The 23,563-nt window shown below is 43.7% G+C and overlaps 1 pseudogene; it reads right to left on the bottom strand.

The window, feature by feature from the left end:
* Positions 1-1,195: 1,195 nt before the first annotated feature.
* LOC119040347 (netrin receptor UNC5B-like) lies at positions 1,196-19,067 on the bottom strand (annotated as a pseudogene).
* Between the last annotated feature and the right edge of the window lie 4,496 nt (positions 19,068-23,563).

Below are 23,563 nucleotides of genomic sequence, written 5' to 3'. Positions count from 1 at the left end.
GAGGTGCCTGGAGCCCAGCAAAGGCAGCAGCTGATGGAGGGATGGAGAGGAAGTGCCTTGGAGCTGTCAGTGCCTGAGTCACTGAAGAGGCAGGAGGCTGGCAGGTCGAGTACATTCTCTGCACAGCCCATCTGGCTGGAGTCTGACCCCACTGGTTGGGCACATTCACATCTGCCTGTCCTGAGCCTTCATGTGGAGCAGCAAAGGATGGGTCAAGATTAGAGGAGGGTGGAGCTCTGGGGGGCAGATAAGACAGAAGAACCCATGCTCTAAAGGTGAAGAAAAGGCTTCCAGAGGCAAGAAGGGCCTCTGGGCTGCAGAGACCCTATGCCAACCAACAACATCATCTCTGATGAGCACTGCCACAGCTGGACCCTGCCCTTCAATCAGAGTCCCACCTCCCAGTCAATCAGCCCATTCCCCACAGGGGTTGGGACCCAAACCCCGACTCACTTTTCTGCCATCAGATAATAGATAATCTAGTCATAGTTGCTTTTGTGCTGCCATTCCTTCATGGTCTGCCCTATTCCCTCCTCCAACATCATGATGGACTTCAGGTGAGACAGAGACCTGAGCACTGGGCTGTAATACTTCAGGGTCAGTCATGGTCTACAGCCTGGCCTCCACCTGCCTGACCTACCCAGGTCTGTGCAGCACATGTTCCCACCTACCACCCAACATGACTGAGCTCAAGCAGGGGAAGCAGGAGGCAACTGTGTGTGCAAAGACAAGCCTTCCCAGCTCCTATTGTTACTGCTGCACATTCACGCCAGCCCATGAGTTGAGGCTGACTGTCCATTCACACTCTATAGCTGGGACCCCACCCTCAAACCTTCCTTCCAGTACCCCAGGAGAAGCCAGTCTCTGTTATGTAAAGCCCCAGGTGATTCTGCTGTGTGCCTGACCAGAGAACTCACATGAGAAAACAGGAAAGAGCTTCTGCATCAGGACTCTGGAGAAGGTGCTTCTAGACCAGGGCCTTGAAGCATTGGAAGTTCTAGTACACACTGTTGGGGTTATAGGAGTCATCTGGTGAGGTCTTGGACTGAGTGGTGGCCAGGCTAACCTTGCTGGAAGCCCCATATGGCTGTGGCCCAGGGTTCATGGTGGGGCAATGGGGATCAGCTAGGCAGCAGATGGTAGAGCTTGGGGAGGAAGACTGGAACACCAGCCTCCCTCACTGACCTGGGTGCCCTCAAAAGTGGAGACAGGCATAATTGTCTCCACTGCAGAGACTTCCAAGAATCAGAAGTGCAGCACATACAGCACCTCCACAGAGAGCCCCTAGAGTACCCCAGTTGAGGGGCGTTTGTGTCAGGACAATGCTCTGCATTTGAGGAGAGTATGGGTGACCTGCTTCTGATCTGACCCGGTCCATGATGTTGCAAGCACCAGTCCCAGAAAAGCCATAACCGGAATATCCTGCTTCCATATGTTTCCTTGGCAAAGCCAGCAACACCAGGCGGTGGCCAGGAGGGACAACAGGGTCATGAGGGGCCACAGGTGCTTCTCTCAATATGGCCAGTATACAGGGACAGTAATGGGTGGGGGAAAGTGCAATGTTGTGAAAGGAGTCATGGAGGCACCAGGGTTCAAAATCATATCTGGTCCAAGTACTGCAGATGCTGTTGAGACTAAAGAAATGGGTAGATGGAGTAGGAGAATTAGCAAACAGGATTGGGCCACTCTGGGTCCCCTTTAGCCAATGGGGAATCAGAGTGGTAAGTCTTGACAGGTGAGGGCCATTTGGATGGGGCAAATTGTGGACTTTGCAAATGTCTTCAACTCATTGTCTTGCTCTGACAACCACTAGTTGAAGATTATTCCACTGGAGAGCTTGCTCCCCATTCACCAAGGCTCCCTGACCACTGTTTGCCAAGGCAAAATAGTCCAGCCAGTGCTGACTCAGAGAGCTTCCCTAAGGATGCCCTGGCACCTAACCCTGCCAGTCTCTGAGGCTGTCCCCCAAGACATGGCACTGGACACAAATCTGCTCTGTGGGAAACAACCTTAGGCAGAGACACTAGTGGTATCAACCTTCTCCAAGATAAGTTCTGGGACACCTAAGGGTTTGTGAACAGTCCCCAGTCTCCTCCTCAGTCTTTCTTTTTGTAAATATGAATCACTGTCTTTCCTTCTTGTACTTGCACAATACAAAACCACTTGAGTAATATCTGTCTACAAGAAGATACCAAGAACCCTGATATTACCCCTTCACACACCAGCCTGGCATGCAAATGTGTGTCAGAACCAACAGAAACAGTTAACATCCAGGTTCTGCCACTGCAGCCCCAGCACTCAGACTAACGGCCATCCTCAGGAGCTCCGTTCCCAGTGGAGGGCTCCGTGAAGCAGGTGTCGTGTCCCTCAGATTTTATTATTTAATATCCAGCAATTGCTGCAGAGAGGTAGAAAAGGGCCCAGGAATTGAGAACAGTGAGGCTGTCTGTGGAGGTTTCCAGAAAGTTCCATAGCTACTGTCATGTTAGATTGGTCATGGGACTAGAAACTGGTCCTTCCCCTTCCAAATCCCAACAATGGAAAGTGAAGACAGAGTAAGAACTAGGTGTGAGCCAGGCGTCAGTGGGACAGAGTTGTCTGGAACACATCCCTGTTCAGAGGAACTCATGCAGACCTAGGAGAAAAAGCAACATACCATGTGCCTATAATTACTCAGGACAGGTGTCCTTGGATGTTTACTGGTGGTAAACGGAAGATCTTCTCCCTGCTTCTGTGCTACTCCCCTCACCTTTAAAAACAAAACCACCTTCACAGACCTTTAGCAGGAAAACGAACCATGCTCCGCCTGTGTTTTGTGTTCATTACGCGATGACATGGACTATGAGCAAACTCCTCATCTCAAAGTTAAAAGGAGGGCAGAGGGGATACCCTGAGACACATGAGCAGAAAAAGCAGGTCTGAAGAATGGTGTTGCCACAGATGAGGACAAGTAGGGGAACCTACCCCCATCTCGATGGAAGTTACATGGCTGCCTTGCCCACATGGAATCCAAGACAACAAGCAGCTCCCTGGGCTGAGGAGAATTGAACTCTGGGTGAAAGAGTGGCGAAGCTCTGGGCTGCAATGGTTTGAGCACCTTCCAGCCTTGCCCTTGGGGAGAACATTTTGTTATTAATTTGACCACAGACAGCCCCACTGGACAATTTTCTGGCCAGACCACCTTTTCTCACTGCCCCCATTAGCTCTCGTATAGTCACTTCCAATCCCTTAGAAAGATATTGTGGAGAAAGCTGCAGGTGTCTGAAGAACAGGACACAGAACTAGGCTTTCCCATAACCCTCCCTGTGCCACCACCATGATACAATCCACTACTGTGTACACACACGTGTCAAAGTGGTTTGTCTCCCTTCTAGAAAGAATCTGAGTGCCTGCTGACATTCACCCCCAGCCTCCCCTGGTGACAGGGCCTTGGAATTCCAGTGCTCTCTCCTTCCTCACTTTGTCCAAACGATGTTTCCCCAGTGAAAGTATCATATATTATGTCAAGTTTTGAGGGACAGCTCGGTCTCTAAAACACACCCTGCTCCAATCTACAGGTTTACCTCCTGCTGAAGGCACCCCCACAGGCTTGGGCACTGACCACCACTGCCCAGTAGCCTCCACAATGAGAAAATTCAAGTCCAGGACCAGAGTATTACCCACTCCAACAGATGCTCAGCATCCATTGAAGGAGGGAGAAGTTTGAATTTAAACAAGTAAAGTGTAGGACTCCAGACATTCTGTAGCAGGGGAAGGGCAGCGGGCAGGTGACTGTGGGTGGGTGAGGGTGGGGAGACATTCCATGCAGGGCTCTGGCAGTTCAGCAAGAACCAATCGCTTCTTTCAAATTTAAGTGGCAACAAAATTGGTGTATGCCAAATTAGGCAATTTATACATTGGTCTTTTTAGATTCTCAGCACCAAGGCTTTATACTTGACGTTCACTTTATTTCAGCTCTTGATCCATCAACCTAGTTTTGGGTTCCTCCATCTGTTCCCTATCTGGCTCTTTGCTTACTTCAATGAGGCTACAGTTTCTGAACAAAATTCAGAACATATTGCCTGAAGAACGTAACAGCTACTTATGGCCACACGGAACCCGGTGTTTGAAATTAGGATTGACTCGGCAGATCCAGCATATTCAGTTGCTGTGTGCACATCATTCTTTAGGAAGCAGTCCTGTGGCCACAAGTGCTGTCTAGTGTTGGAAGGTCTGTGGACTGCAGCTGGCCCAGCCTTACCAATGACCCCCTCTGCCCCAGTCCATCAGTAGAAGGTCCTGTAGCCTACACAGCCCAGACAAAAAAAATTACTTCTTTTTGTTTCTTAGAGTATTCATGTTGTCCAATGTTTAAGTTTTTATGTTTTAAATTATTTTAAGTTATTGTTTTAAACAAGCAATGTCTTTGCATGGTTCACAGTTAAATTGTGCAACATGGAAATATGCAATGACGAATCTTTCTCCTGCCTCTTTCCCTTCTTGCAAAAAACCAGAAAGAAAATCACATGATTTTAGTTTCTTTGGAAAGTATGACAGACTCAAGTGAGTTCATTGATTCTCCTAATATACATGTGTTTTACTCCCAACTGAAATTCTGCAATATAATGTAAAAAAACAGGGAAGGGGAGGGTGAACTTGTTCCCATGCTTCTGGCTGTGTCAACAAAAACTGGCCCATACAGTCATGCCTTGATCAACGTTATAATAACAACCTTGCAATGGAAACATCTGCAAATCAACATATATTGAAAAACTTCTGTATACTATATAAATACACTAAGATGAATATTTTATCTAGTACAGTAGATGTGTTCTATGAATGGATTCAGGCCAGTATCTCTTCAAGTGTTTCTCAGCTTTTAGACTTCTTTGCCAGAATCGTTGAATGGAACATCCAGACTTGCTAGGAGAAAAAGACCTATTTTTAGAAACCATGGAAATGTGGTCCAAAGGGCATGAAGACAGGTGCCCCAATCTGAGGATATGTGCTTTAGGTAGACCTCCCCAAAACTGTTTGCAATTTTAATATTGTGAGTGCTCATTTCACAGGGTGCAGGTTTTGAAGGAGGGAAGGTCACAGAGGTTCCTGAGGAGGATGACTTGCCTGAGAGGCTTCACAGGGAGCCCCTACTATCCATTTCTTTGCTGTCCCCCAGGGCCATCCTGTGTGGGTTCCAGAGGTGCCTCCCCTGGGACACACGAGCAAGCCCACTGGGGCAGTGCTCTGCCTTGCAACTTCACTGTATGTTGCAGTCCACTCTGGAAACCACGAATGCGCTAGCCAGCAGGGAGGGTCCATAAGGCTATCCTGGCTAGGCACCGGGCCTGGCATGGTGACCGTTAGAGTCTTATACAAACAAGGAGGTAAGGGATGTGCTGACACTTCATTCCCCAGAGGTCACTTCCCTCACTGTTGTTCACACTGTGAACAATTTTTGTCCCCAGTTTGTGTTGTGTTCATGCCCCCATATAGCTCACTTCTGGTTTACACCAGGGAATTGGCAACACTGGGACCAGTTGCATGGATGTGCAGTGACTGGCAACTCTAATAATAGGGGTGAGCTGTTAAGCTCCAAGGGTCATTCTGAGTCTCCTGCATTGTGAATAAAACAAGATGCTCCAGGGCAGTTTTTCCAAATTTGAAAATTGTCCTCTGGTTCAGCAAGAATCAGCTCAAGTCATTGACAATGAGTGGAAACAGGTGACCCTTTCACATACTTCCTCATAGTTTTGTTAGGTAGGCTAGGTAGTAAACTAAGGCAGAGGGGAGGGAGACATGTCTCACCCACTACTCAGCCGTTATGAGCCCAGTCCAGTAAAATTGCCAGACATTCCAAACATCACAAGCAAAGACAGTGCTGCAGAGGGAGTCCTTAAAACACTGTGTACCGGACAAGGGAGCCTCTGTACCAATTTCTAACTTGGACAAAAAGAAGAAATTAACTAGTGATTCCTTACTAGCTGAGAAAGAAAGCTTTCACAAAGAACAGCTGTACAATACTAGCTGTACATTATTCCCAAGGTTTAGAAGGGGGGAGCCTAGAAACTGACTAAAGTATATAACCTTTGAACCCCAGTAGTTGGCACACTCAGATTAGCTGAGTGCTCACTTGTAGCCTTGTCTCAATTGTATACAATAAACTTACTAACAACTTTATTTCCTCTGTACATGGGCATTCAGACTAGCCAGGTGCCTGCTTGCACCGTTGTGCTCCTATGTATTTCACAAAACATTTGCTATCTCATTTTATATATATATAAAGGCATATATATGTATATATATAGGCACATATATATATAAAGGCACACACACACACACACACACATATATATATATATATGTATATATATATATATGCCTCTCATTTGAATTTGTCTCTTGTGAGCTAGGCAAGAACCAAGAATGGAGGAACAAGCTCAGAGAGGGGGCACTCTGTGACTCAGGTCTGTCCTGGGCAAAACTTTCAGCAAGGCCTTTGTTCTTAATTAATGTGCAAATCTCAACCAACAATTACATTCAAACTGCATTCCTGTCAATAAGGTGAGCAACTTTGCTGGGTCTAATAGTAATGCAGTTTGTTGTCAAATCATGGACTTGCAAGCACCGATGGGGTCTGTGCGTATTTAATTGGTTGGTAGGCATCTGATACATTTACTAGAACATGCAGGTCAGTTTTGTTGTGGATATTTGCGATTAAGGGGAGGTCATGCCTGTGTTTTTGTGAGAGCGTGTAGGATTGAGTGTTGTATCTGGAGGGTGCTGAGCTGTACTGCATGTACACTGAAGGAGTTGGCAGCTAGGTGTTTGTGATTGGGAGTTTGGGGAAATGTATACCCGTTTTTTTCCTCCTGTGAGCCCCGGGATTTGTCTGATGGCTGATTTGGAAGGATTATGTGCACATGCATATGGACAAAGGAGAGGCGCTTGGGTGTGCGATCTTTCGGTTTTGTTTTTGGGGAATGTTGAAAGGTCGTTGTGTATTCAGGGCATGTGGTGTGGTTATGTGCATTTCTTTCTAGGACTTTGCAGGCTCTGTCTATGCCCATTTGAGTGTGTATAGGGCAAGTCTGAGGCTATTTTATCAGACTGGCAGATGTTGCATATGCAGATGTGATGTGATGTGATGTTTGATTCTGTATTCTGCAAGTTGGAAGAGTTGTGTGTGAGAATTTGGGAGTGTGGGGTTATGTATACGCAGGTAGTATGGCACGTGTGTTTGGGGAATGGGGTAAAGGGTGTTATATTTGCATATATGTGGAATAGTGGGTAATTGTGGGTATATTTGGAGTGTGTGTGTATTGAGTTTGGGTGTATATTCAAGGGGCATGGCCATTTGGAGAAATATTTGCTGAAGCTATGTGTTTATATTTTTCAGCAGGGGGTATAAGGCTAATAGATTTTGGGAAGTGAGTATGTATGTTTTTTATGAAGAGGTAGATATCTGTGTTTACACAAGGGATGGGAGAATTGTATTTATATGTATCAGATGTGTGCAATATGACTATTAGTATTTATGGAGGTTGAGAGCTGACTCATTAAGGATAATTCGATGTTTGGAAGTTGTTTCTTACATGATTTGCTGAAGATATTTATTTCTATATGTCTTGTACATGTACCCCTCATATACAGGTTTGTGCATGTATCTGTCACCAGGTGCATGAGTTACTTTGTTCGTAGGGCATATGGGATTGTTAGGAGTATTTAAAATATTTATTTGGAGAACACTAGAGTGGTTTACAGGTGTTTTGTATGGTAGTAAGTAGTGAGAGTGGTTTGTCTGTATATTTAGGGTGAGGCTAGGGAAAATATATAGTGTGTGTTTTTGTTATATATGAAAGAGAAGAGATGATGAGGTTGTATTCTGTAGAGGTGGCACAATGTGTAGTGTTTGGGGGATCTATGTATTCAGGGGCTGGGATGTGTGTTTCCATAGTGTATGAGGAATTATTTATGTATATTAGTGAGAGTTAAGGGACTGTTATGGTTTTTGTTGTATCTAAGCGAATGGGGTGTATATTCTTGAGTGGTTTGTGGGTGTGTGTATTTGGGATTTGTGAGTGTATCAGGAGGTTTAGGGTATTCTTGGTGTCTATTTTACAATGTGATGTTTTCAGAATTTGGTGGTGATGCTTGTATGTGTCTCCTCAGTATTTGCGAGGTGGACTTTTATGTATTTAATAAGTACAGATTGTTTGTGACTGCATATGTATTTGAATTCTTGGAGCTTATGGTGTGTGTATTTTAGGGGATGTGAGATTTCACTTTGTGTGTTTGGAAACAAAGAGTCTTTGTATGTTTGTGTGTGTGTGGAAATTGTGAATATGTGTATTTTAGGGCTATGGAATTGCATATGGATCTTTTTTTGGGGGGGAGTGGTACAGGAGGCAATTGTGTACCTGGTTTTAGAGAGCCTGTGTGCATGTACATCTGGGTGGTATGTCAATTGCATGTTTGTATTCAGATCCATGTTGATAAGCATTCTATTCCTTATCTAGGAATAGAATGTGAATATTCATGATGGTTTTTCTGCAGTAAGAAGTGGTCTGCCTATATATTCAGTGAGGGAGAAAATGTATGTGTATGTTCATATATGTAAATTAAATTTGTTTATATATCTGGGATGGGATTTGAGGGTCATACTCAGGTTGTAAGTGTATTTATTGTGTGCACAAAGTCATTTAAAAGGGTATGGATTGCCCTGGCTAGTGTAGCTCAGTAGATTAAGCATGGGCCTGTGAACCAAAGAGTTGATGGTCTGATTCCCAATCAGGGCACATGCCTGGTTTGTAGGCCAGGTCCCCAGTATAGGGTGCATGAGCGGCAACCACACGTTAATATTTCTCTCCTTCTCTTTCTCTTTCCCCTTCCCATTCGTCTCCAAAAAAAAACTATATATATATATATATATATATATATATATATATATATATATATATATATATATATATATATATATATTTAAAAAGTGTATGGATTTCCTGGAACTGGTTCATACTACCTTGTGATTTTCAGTGGTGCATGTCTCTTCAGAGCTCTGTGTGAATCAGGTGGGTGGCTTGAAATTAATCACGCTGGGAATATTTATGCCAGGAAAACACCACAAATGAAGTCTTTCATGCATCCCCTTAAAGTGTTATTGAGCATTCAGTAGCACACCACCTGTGTGTGTGTCTGGACGTATGTGTGTGAAGCAACAATATTCAGGCACCAGTGAGTATATGTATGGGAGGGTCCACATGAATTGTGAGTGGAGCATCTGGGGTTGTGGGCCCTTCTATGTGTGCATGGACCCTGGTCATTCTGAATCATTACATTTGCTCTTAATCAGGTCAGCTCATTTTTTAGGGCCAAAGAATCCCCACAGATGTTGGTGATTTGGGGCACTCTTCATGCAGAGAAGTTGAAAGATGTCTGTAGCTTAGATTGGTGGACACTTCTTTAGCATTTGTATGGTACAGGCATCAAGGTCCTTAGAGGAGAGAGCCAGGTAAACAGTCGTGCAGAGTGGAACCTTCCAAGACAGGCGTATTGTTGGCCTGACAGGCAGCAGTCAGAAAGACCTAGGTGCAGGGGTATCCAAACTTTTGGTGTCTCTGGGTCACAATGAAAGAAGAGTTATCTTGGGCCACATATTACATACATTGCAATATGTAATCACAAAAAATCTTATGTTTTAAGTAAATTTACAATTTTGTGTTGGGCTGCATTCATAGACATCCTGGGCTGCATTTGACAGAGAAGGCCTTCTCCTTCTACCTATCATATGCAGATCTCACAGGTGAACTCCGTGGAGGCCAGGTTATGCCTCTCCAGGGTAAAGGCACAGTGTAGGGGCTTCTGGCTGCCACTCCAAATGTGATACAAGGTGACTTGGCCAGCAGTTTGCTCCTCCACTGGGCACAGGGAATGTCATGGAGGAGAGGCAGGTTATGGTAACTGTCCTTAAAAAGTAGGGGTTTTGGCTCCTTCACAAGGTAGCCACCCAGGTCTGCTCCAGCTCCAGCACCTCCTTCAGTGTGTCCTATAGACCCTGTGGCTGTGCTCCAGGGATGTACAAAGGGCTGGGGCAAAGATGGCCAGTTGGAGCCATTTGACTGTCCAGCAGGAATAGGACTGACCCATGAACAAGTAGGTCTAATAGGATGTGGCAGGACCTGGCCTCCAACTGGCAGTAGCAAGGGGTATCCAGGGCCTCCTCATCCAGGATCACCACTGCCTCCCAGTGATTGAGCTGGAAGATCCGGTTGCTGACACTGATCAGTGCTATAGGGCACCATGAGGATTACAGGGCTCAGAGTAGTAGGCCAATAGGTCTGGAGGATACAGAAGGACTCAATTCTGTCTGTCCCTTCAAAAATGGGAGTGTATTTTCTGCCTTGTTGGTAAGGAAGTACATTTTGTAGAACTTGCCCTGGGGGATGGCTCCACTGGGTACCAATAGGCTGACCCCTGCATTGGGGATGCTGAGCTTCAAGCCCAGGCAGCCAAAGGTGCCACTGATGATGCTCCTGGTATCACATGGCAGGCCCAAGAGCTGCTGGGAGCCAAAGCTGGTGCTGCACAGGTACAGAAATTGGGCATCCCAGGAGAAATCGACAGGGTATGTGATGGGCAGCAGGACCCCAGCAAGTTGGCTCAGTCCAGAAGGCCTGACCCAGACCCAGTGATGCTAGAGTTGTAAAGCTTGATCTTAAGGCTGAATAGGGGTTCCAGTAGGGGCAAGTTGATAATGGGGATCTTGTCAGCCATGCCCTGCAGGGAGAAAACAAGACTGCTGTAAATGCCAGCACTGGCTATGAATTCTGGAGGCACTGAGAGGTATAGGAGCTGCAGGTGGTTGGGTCTTCAGACCTGAAGTTGACTGGGTGGAAGTCTCCAGTGTGGGCATCAGGCAAGTCAGTGATGTCAGTGTCCAAATCACAGCACTTGCAGCAGTATACTCCCCACTCCCACCACCATGAGTACAGCTACCACCACGAGGATGGACACCATGAGGTCGGTGTCCAGTGCCGCATCCTCCAAGGGCTCCAGAGGTTGCTTTTGGGGTCACTTAGAATTTTCTTATTTTGCATGTCAGCTCATTGGTGCAGTTCATGGAGTCAAGAAGAGTCCTACAGTCTTGGTCTCCATTCTGGGGCGGGGGTGCCATGCACTCTCAGCTGTGCCAGTGGGCACACTCAGTGCTACAGGCCGACAAATTGCTCTTATCTGTCCATGTTCCAGCCACTGGGAACACTGTAGTGCAGGAAGGCCTGGCCTTCCCAGAAATTTTCTCTGCTGAGCAGGATGGGGTTGTTGCAGGTCCAAGTGCACTTCTGCAAGCTGTGTCTATGGTAGTTGGAGCAGGGCAACCAATCTGCCCAGCTGACCATTCCCCACTCATGTAGATGAGATTATGGCAGTGGTACTGCAGTGCTTGGCCACAATGCTTTTGGCCACACAGGTATATTTGGTCATATCTAACAGGTGAGCCTGGTGAATAATAAGGTCATTGGTGAGCAGGAAGTGGGTACTGGGTGGTGTACATGATGTCCTCATTCTCGAGCCATTCCACCTCAGCCACAGGCACACCCTTTGGTGCATGGCATTGCAGGAGAACCATGTGGTCTAGAGGTACTTCCTTGTCCAGAGACACCTGGTTGAAGTTCTTGCACAAGTATGTACTGCGGGCATGGGCCTGGCGACTGTTGGTGATCCCGCAGAGCTCCAGGCCACACCCCGGCACCAGTAATTCTCCAGTTCAAATAGCTCATCTACCAAGTGCCAAGACCTAGATCTGCACCTCTCACAACTATGGGTGCATGACCTCATTCTGGCCCTCCTGGGTGACATGGTCATTCTGGCTGACCCATTTGACCTAACACATCATATAGGTCTGTATGGCAGTTCTTTACCATGTGGTGTCTTGAAACACCAGGAGCAAGTGGGTCAGCAGCTTTGCAGGTGCCAATGGGAATAAGTTAGGAGCATCTCACTGCCCAAATCAGTGCCTGCTCAGGTTAGGCTCTGGTACCAGCAGAGCAGCTTGCCCTGCACTGCTTTCTGGACCCAAATGCTGCTGGCTTCATTCTGTTGCCTCTGCCCTGAGTCTCTCTCACCTGGCCCCAGCCTCACATCTGCCACCTCCCCTTTATGTCCTCCCCAAAGCTGGTGCTCTTCAGGTTCCTGGGGCTCCAAAATTGCTCAAGCAAAGTAGAATGCACTCAGTTGTGCTCCCAGCAGCCAGCAAGCCCCTGTCTGCACCTCTCTGTGCCCTGATGCTTGTTGCCTACAGCTCAGGCACTCTCATGGGTCCCTGCTGTCTGCCACAATGCCCAGTCAGGTCTTCCTCACTCTGCCTCCAGCCAGTGGAATCTGTGCCTTCCTGAAAGAGGATGACATCAGCTAGAAGGCAGCTCTCTGTACTTGTGGCAGTCCTTAGAGCATGGGAAACTGATGCTGCCTCCCAATCCAGCTTTTCTCAACTCAGGACACAGTCCCTCCCTGAAGAGACATCTAGGTAGCAATGCCATTGTCACCAGACTCATCCCCATTACAGTTTGCAGCCATTTCTTCACATAGTAGATTCTGAGTGTGTGATCATGTCTTCAGGGTAGAGACTGTGCCATCCATGGGGCCATCATCCCAGCCTAGCTCTCTATTGTTCCTTTTAGTGAGGATACTGGGGGGAAAAGATTGGCAAGCTCCACACTGTACCTTGCAAGGTGGTCGGACACTGTGGCTCTGTGCAGGTGCACCTAATCCCTGCACCCAAGGGCACTGGTGTCATCTCAGCCCCTGTGTCCAAAAGGCTGCTGATGTTGGCTGGTATCACTGACTGCTACACCTCAACCAGGGGCTACACTGCCACCCTGGGCAACTTTGCCAAGGCCACTTTTAATGCCATCTCTTAGACCTGCAGCTATCTTACCCCCAACCTGTGGAAAGAGAATGTGTTCACCAAGTCTCCCTGTCAGGAATTCACTGACCATCTTGTAAAGACCCACATCAGAGTTTCTGTACAGAGGACCCAGGCTCCAGCTGTGGCCACCACATAATTTTGTACAAGGAAAATAAAGTGAATTAAGCTTGTTACAAAAAAGAAAGAAACTGTGTGTGTGTGTGTGTGTGTTGGGGGTGTGTTTGTGTGTCCAAAGGTGTGATCTGTACATGTGAAGTCAGGGGGTGTAAAGCATTGTGCTTATATATGAGGGAGGTTGAGATGATCTTTGTATGTTGTAGTCAGATATTTTGGGAGCCGTAGACCAGACCCTGTGGGAAGACAAAATCGTTGTCAAAGGTTGTTTAACTACAAGTAGAATTTCCTGGCCTTTAGAGGACTAATTAATGTCCAGAAATTTAACACTTGTGTTTGGCTCTTGAATTCTGTGGGAGGCAATATCTTAACATCTTTACAGTAGATTGATCATGAGCCATGTTAAGGCCTCGAGTCACATCCTATGAAGGGCCTCAAATTAGAATGTCATCAATGTACAGCCAGATAGTACAAGAGGGCACTGTAAGGGAATCCAGGTCTTGTTGGCAAAGATTATAGGCAATAGCTGGGCTGTTATGATAACCACAGGCAGCTGGGTAAAGATAGTTGTACTGGAGTCTATAAAAGTGAAAATAAACCATGGCTGGAATTTCTGGACAATCAATACTGAACAGAATGTGTTAGCTAGATCAATAATGGCAAAGTAGTCTCCTGGAGCCTTTTGAATGTCTTTGATTAACTAACTAGATGATGTTGGGAATGGAAGACTTAGTAGTGGCACATTCGTGTCTGAATTTTGGTAGTTGACTGTAAGGTACCTCTCATTACGAATGGGCTATCACAACAGCCAAAAGTTGGGAATTGAAAGGGCAAATGGTATGTTTAATGACTCCTTCCTTTAATAAATTTTAAGTTGTGAGCTGCACTCCTGAAGTCCCCTGTTGGAAATGATATCAAGGGTATTTACTGTCTTTATCTAGGGTGTCAGGCAATGTCAATGAGCTCCCAATGTGTAGCTTCCCACCAGGAGGAGCTGGAATTTAGGTTTGTGCCAGATGGTCAGTGGTGTGTCAAGGCACCCAATATTTATTTTTCTCATTTTTCTACAATTTGTTGTGAAAGGAAAAACTCCTCCTGCAATAGCTCATGCACAGGAGATAGCAATTTTTATAGCTTGTTCCATTATCCTGGTTCTGTCCACCTGAAGCTGATTAAAAACACCATGATGCTTAAATAAACTCAGTATCCCAGACCTTTTCAGACCTACCAGATTCTTTCTTTACCAATAAAAATGATATGTGTCTTATGAATTATCCACAAACTACAACCCATTAGATATTTTATAAATAAAAGTCTACTGGACCACAGCCGCACTAATTTTTTTCATGTAGTGTCTATGGCAGCCTTCACACAAAGTTAAGTAGTTGCAACAAAGAACATAAAGTTTGTATACCCTAAAATATTTACTCTCTGGTTCTTTAGAGAACTCTTTCTCAAACCCTGATCTACAGTATCGATTCATCCCATCTGCTCTAAATTGCTAACTTTCAATACTTAAAAGAATAGCCACTATGAAATTACTTCCTAACACTTTACATTTTGTTTTCAGCAAACTATTCAATAAACTTAGTTCTCTCTAACTCTGTGTGTATATGTGTAGCTATTGTGTAGCTATCAGATCTGTGAGTTCCTGTGAATGGCCTTGGTAACCGTCCACAAGTGCTGACCTCACTGGATAGGCAGATGTGAAAGTGAATATTCTTTCAGTCTTGTCATATAGCTCTGGCCATCAGCAGCCCCATCATGTTGGTCTCATCAGCAAATGTGTTCTAGTGTAGCTCATTTTCACAACTTGTAGAAGGCTTGTACATTTTTGGCTAGTAGTTTGTTGTAATTCTAGTGTTCTGATAGCTGAACTTTCAGTATTGCAGGATTGTGTTCTTGTCTCTGATCTGATGGGAAGAGAAAAGCAGCTACTGCCTTCTCATCTCCATGCACACCCACTGGCTCATAAAGCCTAAGGCCGGTTAGGTGCATAAATGCTTATCATTTTATATCTTCTTGCTCTATTGAAATGTTTATCTATATATAATGTCCTTCTTTGTCTTTTGTAACCATTTTGATTTTAAGTCTGTTTTTTCTGATACTAGTCTACTAACCTAAACTCTTTTTTGGTTACTATTTAATTTGCATGGAATATTTTTTACATTCCTTTTACTTTCAACCCATTTTTGCCTTTGGGTCTAAAGTGAATTTTTTGTAGAAAATATACAGTTGGGTTGTGCTTTCTTTAAGTACATTCTGCTAACCTCTGTCTTTTGGTTAAAGAGTGTAATCCATTTAAATTTAAAGAAATTGCTAATGAAGTGACTTCATTCTGCCATTTTACTATTTGTTTTCTTTTCATTTTTTTATTTAATTATTTTTCAAGTAGTTTTCTTTCTATTTCTACCATCCCAGCCCACCTTGCCCTGTGCTCCCCACATCCCTCCCATTTCTACCCCCCTTAGTTATTGTCCCTGTTTTCTATATGCCTTATAAACTTTTTATCTCTCATTTTTCCTATTAATGCCTTCTCTGTGTTGTTGGTTTTTGTAGCAAAATGTTTTCATTACCTTGTAATTTCTTTTTGTGTATGTTCTTTAGACACTTTTTGTTGTTGCCATGAGGATTGCATTTAACATGCTAAAATAATATAAATATAATTTGAAGTGACATGAACTTAACTTCTATAGCATACAAAAACTCTGTTCCTCTATAGCTTTACATCTTCTATGTTTTTGTTGCCACAACTTATATTTTAATAAATTGTATGTCCAATAGCACAGGTTAACAATTGCTTTTTATGCATTTGTCTCTTCAATCGTGTAGAATATAAAAAGTGGAGCTTCAAACCAAAATTATAATTATACTAACTTTCATAATTACCAGTGTATTTACTTTTACCTGAGATCTTTATATCCTCACACAGCTTCAAATTAGTTTCTAGTATCTTCATTTCAACCTGAAGGACTCCCTTTAGCATTTCTTGCTTGTCAAATCCAGAGGTAATAAACTCTCTCAGTCTTTTCTAAAGGGTCCCATGACCTTCACCAGGGTGACTCTATACTGGGGAAAAGGGAATAATGAGACTCTTTGGGGACTACTGGGCACTGGTTCCAAATTGACACTAATTATAGGAGACTCAAAATGTTACTATGGTCCACCAGTCAGAATAGGGGCTTATGGAGGTCCCATGATGAATGAAATTGTAGCTCAGGTGTGTCTCGGAGTGTGACCAGTGGTCTAAAAACCCATTCAGTGGTTATTTCACTGCTTATGGGATGTATAATTAGAATAGATATACCTAACCACTGGAGGAATTCCCACATCAGTCCTCTGACCTGTGGAGTAAGGGCTGCCCTGGTGGAACAGGCCAAACGGAAGCCACTAGAGCTGCCATACCTAGAAAAAAAGTTTATAGAAATGTCCTCTTCTCTCTTCAGCTGGATTTCAGCCCAGAGAAATGAGAGACCAAGATGCCTGCGACCAGCATGAGCACACTGGCTTTGGCACTGTTGTCTTGAGGCGTTCTTTTCTTGATGGCCTCTGTGGTGGTCCGACACATGCAAAGGCCTTCCACACCACAGGGTATTTTCAAAATCACTTTTATTTCACCCTGCTAAACCTCTGATTTCTGCTTTTATATGTGTTTTGTGAACTAGCTTAATCTCTCCCAAAAAGTATCTGTTTTGTCAAGCATTCCAGACTGATCTGAAATCCTATTTCTCACTTTTTCTCCCTTTCTTTCTCCCTCCCTTCTACCTTCTAGTTTACTTTACTGACTTTCCCTTTAGTTCTAGTTAGCAGACTAGCATCACCGTCACATTGATGGATATACTTTCATATTAAAATGCTAGTAATAGAACAAATTGAGCTTTATTATTTATCACCATTTTCTTGATAAATATCATGAATAGTCCTCCAGGTATACAGGGCCTGGCACAAATAATGACCCCTTTTTATTACAAAATCTTTTATTATAAAATCATAAGCATGTAATTCTGTAACGTAACAATATCACACTCAAGCACATCAAATGACATTTTAGGTGAAATGTTCAAATTAAAACTATAAATTAATACACCCATATTATTACCCTCACAACCACACTCAAGCAGGCCCTACTTCTGCCAGACCCTGTATATTAGAATTACTTTGAGGTGTTGAATACATGCAAATGTTGTTTTAATTGGATTATATTAAATTTACAGCTCATTTTATGTGAGGTCCTGAATTAAGTTTTCTTTAAAAATTTATTTACATAAGAACATGTATAATTTTGTATATGTGATTCATGCAAAAATGAAAATACCTTTTAAGACTTCTGAAATGTATTCAACAGACTTCTCCCTCAAATTTAATATAAAAATAATCTTAATCAAGCATTTAGGCCCAATTTTGTTCCCTAATTGAGGCTAACTCTTGTGAGTACAAAAAGACTTCACTTAATGTCATGGGTAGGTTCTTGAAAACTGCAACTTTAAGCAAAACAACATATAATGAAACCAGTTTCACCATATGTTAATGGATATAAATAAGAGTTAAAGTCTACATTTCTGGTCACGAAAGCATCACCAAATTTTAAAATAAAGACCCCAAAACTCTAACATTAAATACTGAAATAAATGTGAGCTATACATATATTTAAGAAAGATGAATTAAAACAAGATATTTTCCAAACCACTTATTACAGTTCAGGACTGAGGAAGGCAAGAACCTATTCTGGGAGCTCAGGGTGCAGGGCAGGAACCAACCCTGGGCAAGGTGTCATTCTTTTGTAGGGTGCACTCACACACACAAACACACACGCTCTCACTAGGAGTGGGCCAATTTTGACACACCAATTAACCTAATGTGCACATCTGGGGATGTGCAAGGAAACCAGAGTATCTGGAGAAAGCCCACAGAGACAAGGGGAGAATCTACAAACTCTACACACACAGTGCCTGCGACCAAAAATCAGTTTTTTTCCCTCACCAACATTATAATGAAATGATGCCAAATGAAACATTTTTGAGGACCTGTTGTACTTTGCTCCATGCCATTTGAATTATGAAGATTGTAACTACTATCTATTGAGGACAGGCACTATTTCAGGTTCTATGTGAGCTCAAGGTAATTTCCCTTTAATTCTTTCCATTGTTTATTTCCTGGGGTTTACACATGAACGTGTTGGTTGTCACTAAAATGATACCTGAAGCCAAGGACCCTCCTCTTGGGTTTCCCTTCTCTGTCCTGTGACTTGAAATTTCCATGGGGCAGTTCAATAGCTCACCCAGTTCCTTACCCATTCACTGACTTATGCACAGTATCTTCAAAACTGTTGTTTCATATATGTCCTTTTAAAGTTGTTTCAGACAAGAGGCTAAATCTGGTTCCTGTTATTTCATTTTGAGCAGAAGCAAATATGGAGTATTTTGAAAACACTTTCATCAGATTCCTAGAAAAAGAGTGTGTGTCTCTTTATAAAGCATGATGTTTCTGAGCTTTCTGCTGTGGCATAGCTAAGCAATAACTTTTAGTAAAATAATTTTAATTATTGTAGCTTTAAATGTCTTCATGTGTAGTTTTGTGCTTTCTCTTAAAAAAAAAAAAACCTTCATAATCCTCTCTGTAAAAAAGAAAAACGCCAGTAACTTTGACATTTGTTAGAGGTTAATTCATCATGTGCTGTTATTTAAATCTAATAACCCAGGGCTGAATCTGCAGGATGGAGGACAAGTACACATCCAGGTAACTATCTTTTCATTTAAAAAATAATTAAAAATTACATTTTAAATTTAAAAAATGAAAGATTTTAGTGCAAGCCTGAATCACCCTTCTCAGGTACCCCAAAGTCAGTTTGTTTTTAGTTGTCTGATTTTTCTCAATTTGTCCAGAGCCCAACTGGCTGTAATTCTGACACACCTGGGAGGGATCAATAAAGCTGAAGGTACAAGTACCAGAGTTTTTGGCAGAAGATACAAGTCGGGGATGTGTGGGTAGGCGTACCTGTGCCCTGGGGCGTTGGAGGAGCGCATTCCGCCGGTTTGGAGAACCTGGGCTGGAATCCCAGGGCCTCTGGGATACGGCACTCAGCGTTGGGGCGTTTTGAGTACAGTATTCCCGCCCTTCCAGGCACAGTGGACCTGGCCTATCGGCGCTCTAAAGGCACTGTGGGTAGCGTAGTTCTGCGCCCTGGGTCATTGTGGGTATTGTAGTCCTGCCCTTGGGGGCACTCAGCCTCACGCTCTCCGAGGGCAGAGGCCGGTGTAGTTCTGTGTGTGGTCTGCCTACTTTGACGCTTCTGGTGGGCGAAGCCTTAATGGACAAAGGCTCCCACGGAAGGAGTGTCAGTAAAATCAAGGACGGTGGCAGGTGAGGGAAGACTCCCACAGGCCACGGTTTCCTTGAGGTTTGATTTTCCCGCTGGTTTGGGTAAGGAATAATTCGGGTGCTTTGGGTAACACGCACTCTTGGCCCAAAGCAGGCCTCCCCGCAGTTGTGGGCATGCAGCTCGGGTTTCCTTCCTGGGTATTCTAGGGGTGCGCGCCAGGGTGTTGCCCACCGTTGCGATGCTTGGCCCCTAGAACCCTAGTTGTAGGGGAAGTATTGGCTTCTAGACCTACTTAGGTACTGAGGGACGGCCGAAGCCAAGCAAACCGGCCAAGCAACTAGGATCAGAGCCTTGGGGATATTGGAAGGCCTGATGGGGTCAGTATTCCGGGTGCGTGGGGCGTCCCTGTGTCCAGATGGTTTCCTCTGTTGTCCGGGCCCTTGCTAGACCCCAGGTAGATTAAGTGGAATGCAGCCCATGGGCAGAGAACTTTTCCCAAGCCCCGTGGGGCTGCTGGCTGCCTCCCTGAATTACTGGAAGTGGGGGTGGGGGTGTAAGACATCTACACTTTAGTTCTTATTTTTAATTTTTCATTATAAAAACATTGCAAGCCTAGAAGTAGCTGTGGGGTTCCATGGATTCATCACTCCGATTCACCATTTATCAGCGAGAACTTGTCCTTCCACCCTAAATCTGCAAGTGCATCTCTTTGGGCACTATCTCTACCCAGAGGCTTATGCCAGGCCTACTTCAGAATCCCTGCCTCTGTAGGGAGGGTTGACATTCAGGTGTGCTCTCTCTCACTGAAGCGTCATCAGAGTGGAAAGAGGTAAAACCTGTGTCTAGCACATACTGAGTGCTCAGTAATGTTACTCTGTGTTTTTACTAAACTCGTGGGCATACAGATGATGTTAGCATAACCTCAGAGCAGGCCTCTTCTAAAACCTACACCCTCACTGCAGAGAGATAGAACCTTCCTGGTTCTGATACTTCAGTGAAGAGGACCCCAGCTGCAGGCTTGGGAGTTTCCAGCCTGTCTTCTGGATGGGCAAAGAATCCTGAGCTTGGAGCTGCTTCTCTCTGTTCAAGTCTGCCCTGGAGCACCAATGCTCCCCCAACATACAGAGGGATTGTCCTAGGGGCCTGGAAACCTCTTCTTATGAGCAGCACTTCCATATGTTCCTATGGTATCTTTGCTCATAATGGAGGGTGCCTTGTTTTGCTTGTCCTTGCTATCTTGAGTGTAGTATTTCCCTGTGGGCTCAGAGTGGCAAATTGTTTCCCAGGGGCTTCCCAACAACATCTCCAGGGAACTCCCTCCCTGATATTGATGCAACTGTATTCTCAGGGCCTCTGAGCCCTGGCAACACACAGGTAATGAGATACAAAGGCAATGAGGTAAAGGTAGGGTTTTGAGAGCACTACCGTGTTGGCGGTGTGCTTTCTGTGCACTGCCATAGTTTATTTCCTCATCCATTTTTGTACATTATGTAGTAGAACTCCACTTTATAGACAGGGAAATGGTATAGTAACTTTTACCACGGAGCTCACTGTTCTTTAACTTTCAAAATTTTAATGAAAATTTAACAGGAGGTGCTCTGTGTTTCAAGTTTGTCTCATGCATCTAATGCTAATAAAGATAAAACATTTGTTCACTTTCTTTTGATTCTTTGTCAAATGCCCTAATGACATGAACTTTTGTTGATGACATTAATGACACCAATAGAATGTGTTTGTAGGTTAAACCCTCTCCTCATAAGGAGTTTTATTTGTTTGTTTACCTTTGGGGATGTGAATGGAGATGGCTTATCAAATTTAAAATTATGAAAACTTTACAAATACAGCCAAAAGTAGTGAGAATACTGTAAGAGCACCCATGTGCCCTTGCTCAACTTCAGCAAGTGTCAACATTATGTTCTTCCTTTTAGTTTTCTCTACTGAACTATCTCACAGCAAATCTCAGAAAACATCTTATGTGTAAATACTTCAGTGTGCATCTCTTGAATAAGGACTTTAAAGAAAACAACATATATATGTATAATCTTCCAACAAAATTAACCCAGATTTATTAATGTTACATAAGGTTAATGCTGTGTTCAATTTTCCCAGTTGTCACAAACTGTCTTGCTACAGTTCAAAGCCTGCTCTCAACAGCCCAGGTTGAGGTATGTGCAGGACAATATGGGGAATTCTGCCATCTGAATCCCTCCTTGGCTCTTCTCTCCCATTCTGACCCTGCTGATCTTGTGAATGGCAGGATTGTCCTTCTTGGCACACACTGCAAAACTTCAGGTTGGGCCTTTTTGAGTTTTCCAGATTTCCCACTAATCTGGTGAGCTGTTAAGTCTTGTTGATTCTTCCTACTCCCCTCCTTTCCCCTCACCTTCATGTTAGCTCAGCATATAGTCTTTCACCGTGTTTTAGTTCAGCTTCTTCCTCTTACAAAAAGGTCCTCCTCTCTTTAGTGCAAATTCTGAAGTCAGACTCTGAGGCTCCACTACACTAGTACTGACTCTGCGACCCTGGGCATTTGCCTGCATTCTGTGTCCCTTCTCATCTGTAAAATGGGGCTAGTAGCAATTGTCAGGGTCGTGAAGTGGAAATGTGATCTTCGGAAGTTATGAGGGTGCCTGGCACACACAAGTGGGTGCTCAGGGAGAGTACTTTGTGGGGATAATGATTATCCATTCTCAACTGCCCCTAAACAACTGCCCCAGAATCATTTTCATCCTTCACTCCAACTGGACTCTGGTTTACAGCCACATGGGAATCTATGCCAATCTGCAGTCTTTTTCTCCTCAGACCTTTATGTTCCACACGTTCATCCTTGTTAACTAGCTTAGATGTTTCTCTAGTGCAAAGATTTCTGAGTGCTCTCCGGCAGAATACGTCCCAGAGCACTTGTACATAAGGAGGTTGGGGCCGGGATGGTGCATCCTAACTGTCTGATTATCTCACTGGTGTTGAGATGGTTTTTTGAGGCACAGGTACCTTGTCTGGCTCCTGGCTCCTTCTGGGTGACTGCTTAGCACCCAGATGTGAGGATATTAGGGGTTGTCCTTTCTTCCTGGAAAGCGACATTTGTGGGGCATTGACGGGATCTCAGGTGGGAAGGGGTTAGAGTGTTACTGGAGACGGCCATGGGTGGCAGATAATAGATGTGGATCTTGTTCTGTGGTCAGTGAGACCCACTGCAAGTTTTGTCCAGAGGGGGATCATGATTTCTTCCTTTTTTAACCTCATCTCTGCTCCCCTTTATAATGAAAGTCATCAGGAGAGAGTTGTCTACACTTGATAAGTACAGTTTTGCTCCACTGAATCTCTAATTTCCAGATATTTTGGGGTTGTTTTTTAGATAACTTATTGTTACTGATTTTTTATTTAATTCCATTTAGAACAAAGAATGTACAATATCAGTTTGTGTAAGTTGGCAGTTATTTCACAACCCAGTATATACAGTGTCTTGGTGAATGTGCCTTGATCCCCAGAATGGAATCCATTCTGCAGTTGTTGAGTGTTGTTCTAATACTATGTTAGGTCAAGTTGCTTGTTACATTCAGATGTTTTACTTCCTTATGATTCATTTTTTATCAACTTATTTAGCAATAGTTTTATCATTGTATTAATTACCGTGACTGTGTTTGATTCTTCAACAAGGATTGTGGAATTTTCTGTTTCTCCATTAATTCTGTCTTATTTTCTTCATGTATTTTCAAGCACCATTATAAGACGCACATACATTTATCTTTGGTATATTTTCTGATGAGTCAACCCTTTTATTATCACAAAACATGTCTTCGTGTCTCGGGTAATACTTTTTCTTTGAAATATAGTTTGATATACTGCCACTGCAATCTTCTAATGCTTATTGTGTGCATCTATGTGTTTTTTTATTTGTGTTTTTTTTTAGTTGACCTGCATATCTATACTTAAAGTGTACTTCTTGTAGACAGTATATGATAGAGCTTGCTTTTTAAAATCCACTCTGACAATCCGTTCCTTTTAATTAATTGGCATGTTTATTTCACGTAATTTTAGGTATGTTAGATTTGGGTCTCTACATTTACTATTTGTATTTTATTTGCTTCCTCTGTTTTTTGTTCCTCTGTTGCTACTCCTGTCTTCTTTGGGTCAATTGATAACTTTCTGGAATCCTATTTAAATTAATTTAATTGCCATTTAGCAATAGTGTTTGCATTTTTACTTTTTATTTTTTGTATAATTTTAAA

This window comes from Artibeus jamaicensis, unplaced genomic scaffold, assembly GCF_021234435.1.
Source record: "Artibeus jamaicensis isolate MK-2021 breed Jamaican fruit bat unplaced genomic scaffold, CSHL_Jam_final scaffold_1964, whole genome shotgun sequence".
NCBI lineage: Eukaryota > Metazoa > Chordata > Mammalia > Chiroptera > Phyllostomidae > Artibeus > Artibeus jamaicensis.
The sequence above is the reverse complement of the archived record's forward strand: the minus strand, read 5'-3'. Positions and strand labels throughout refer to the sequence as shown.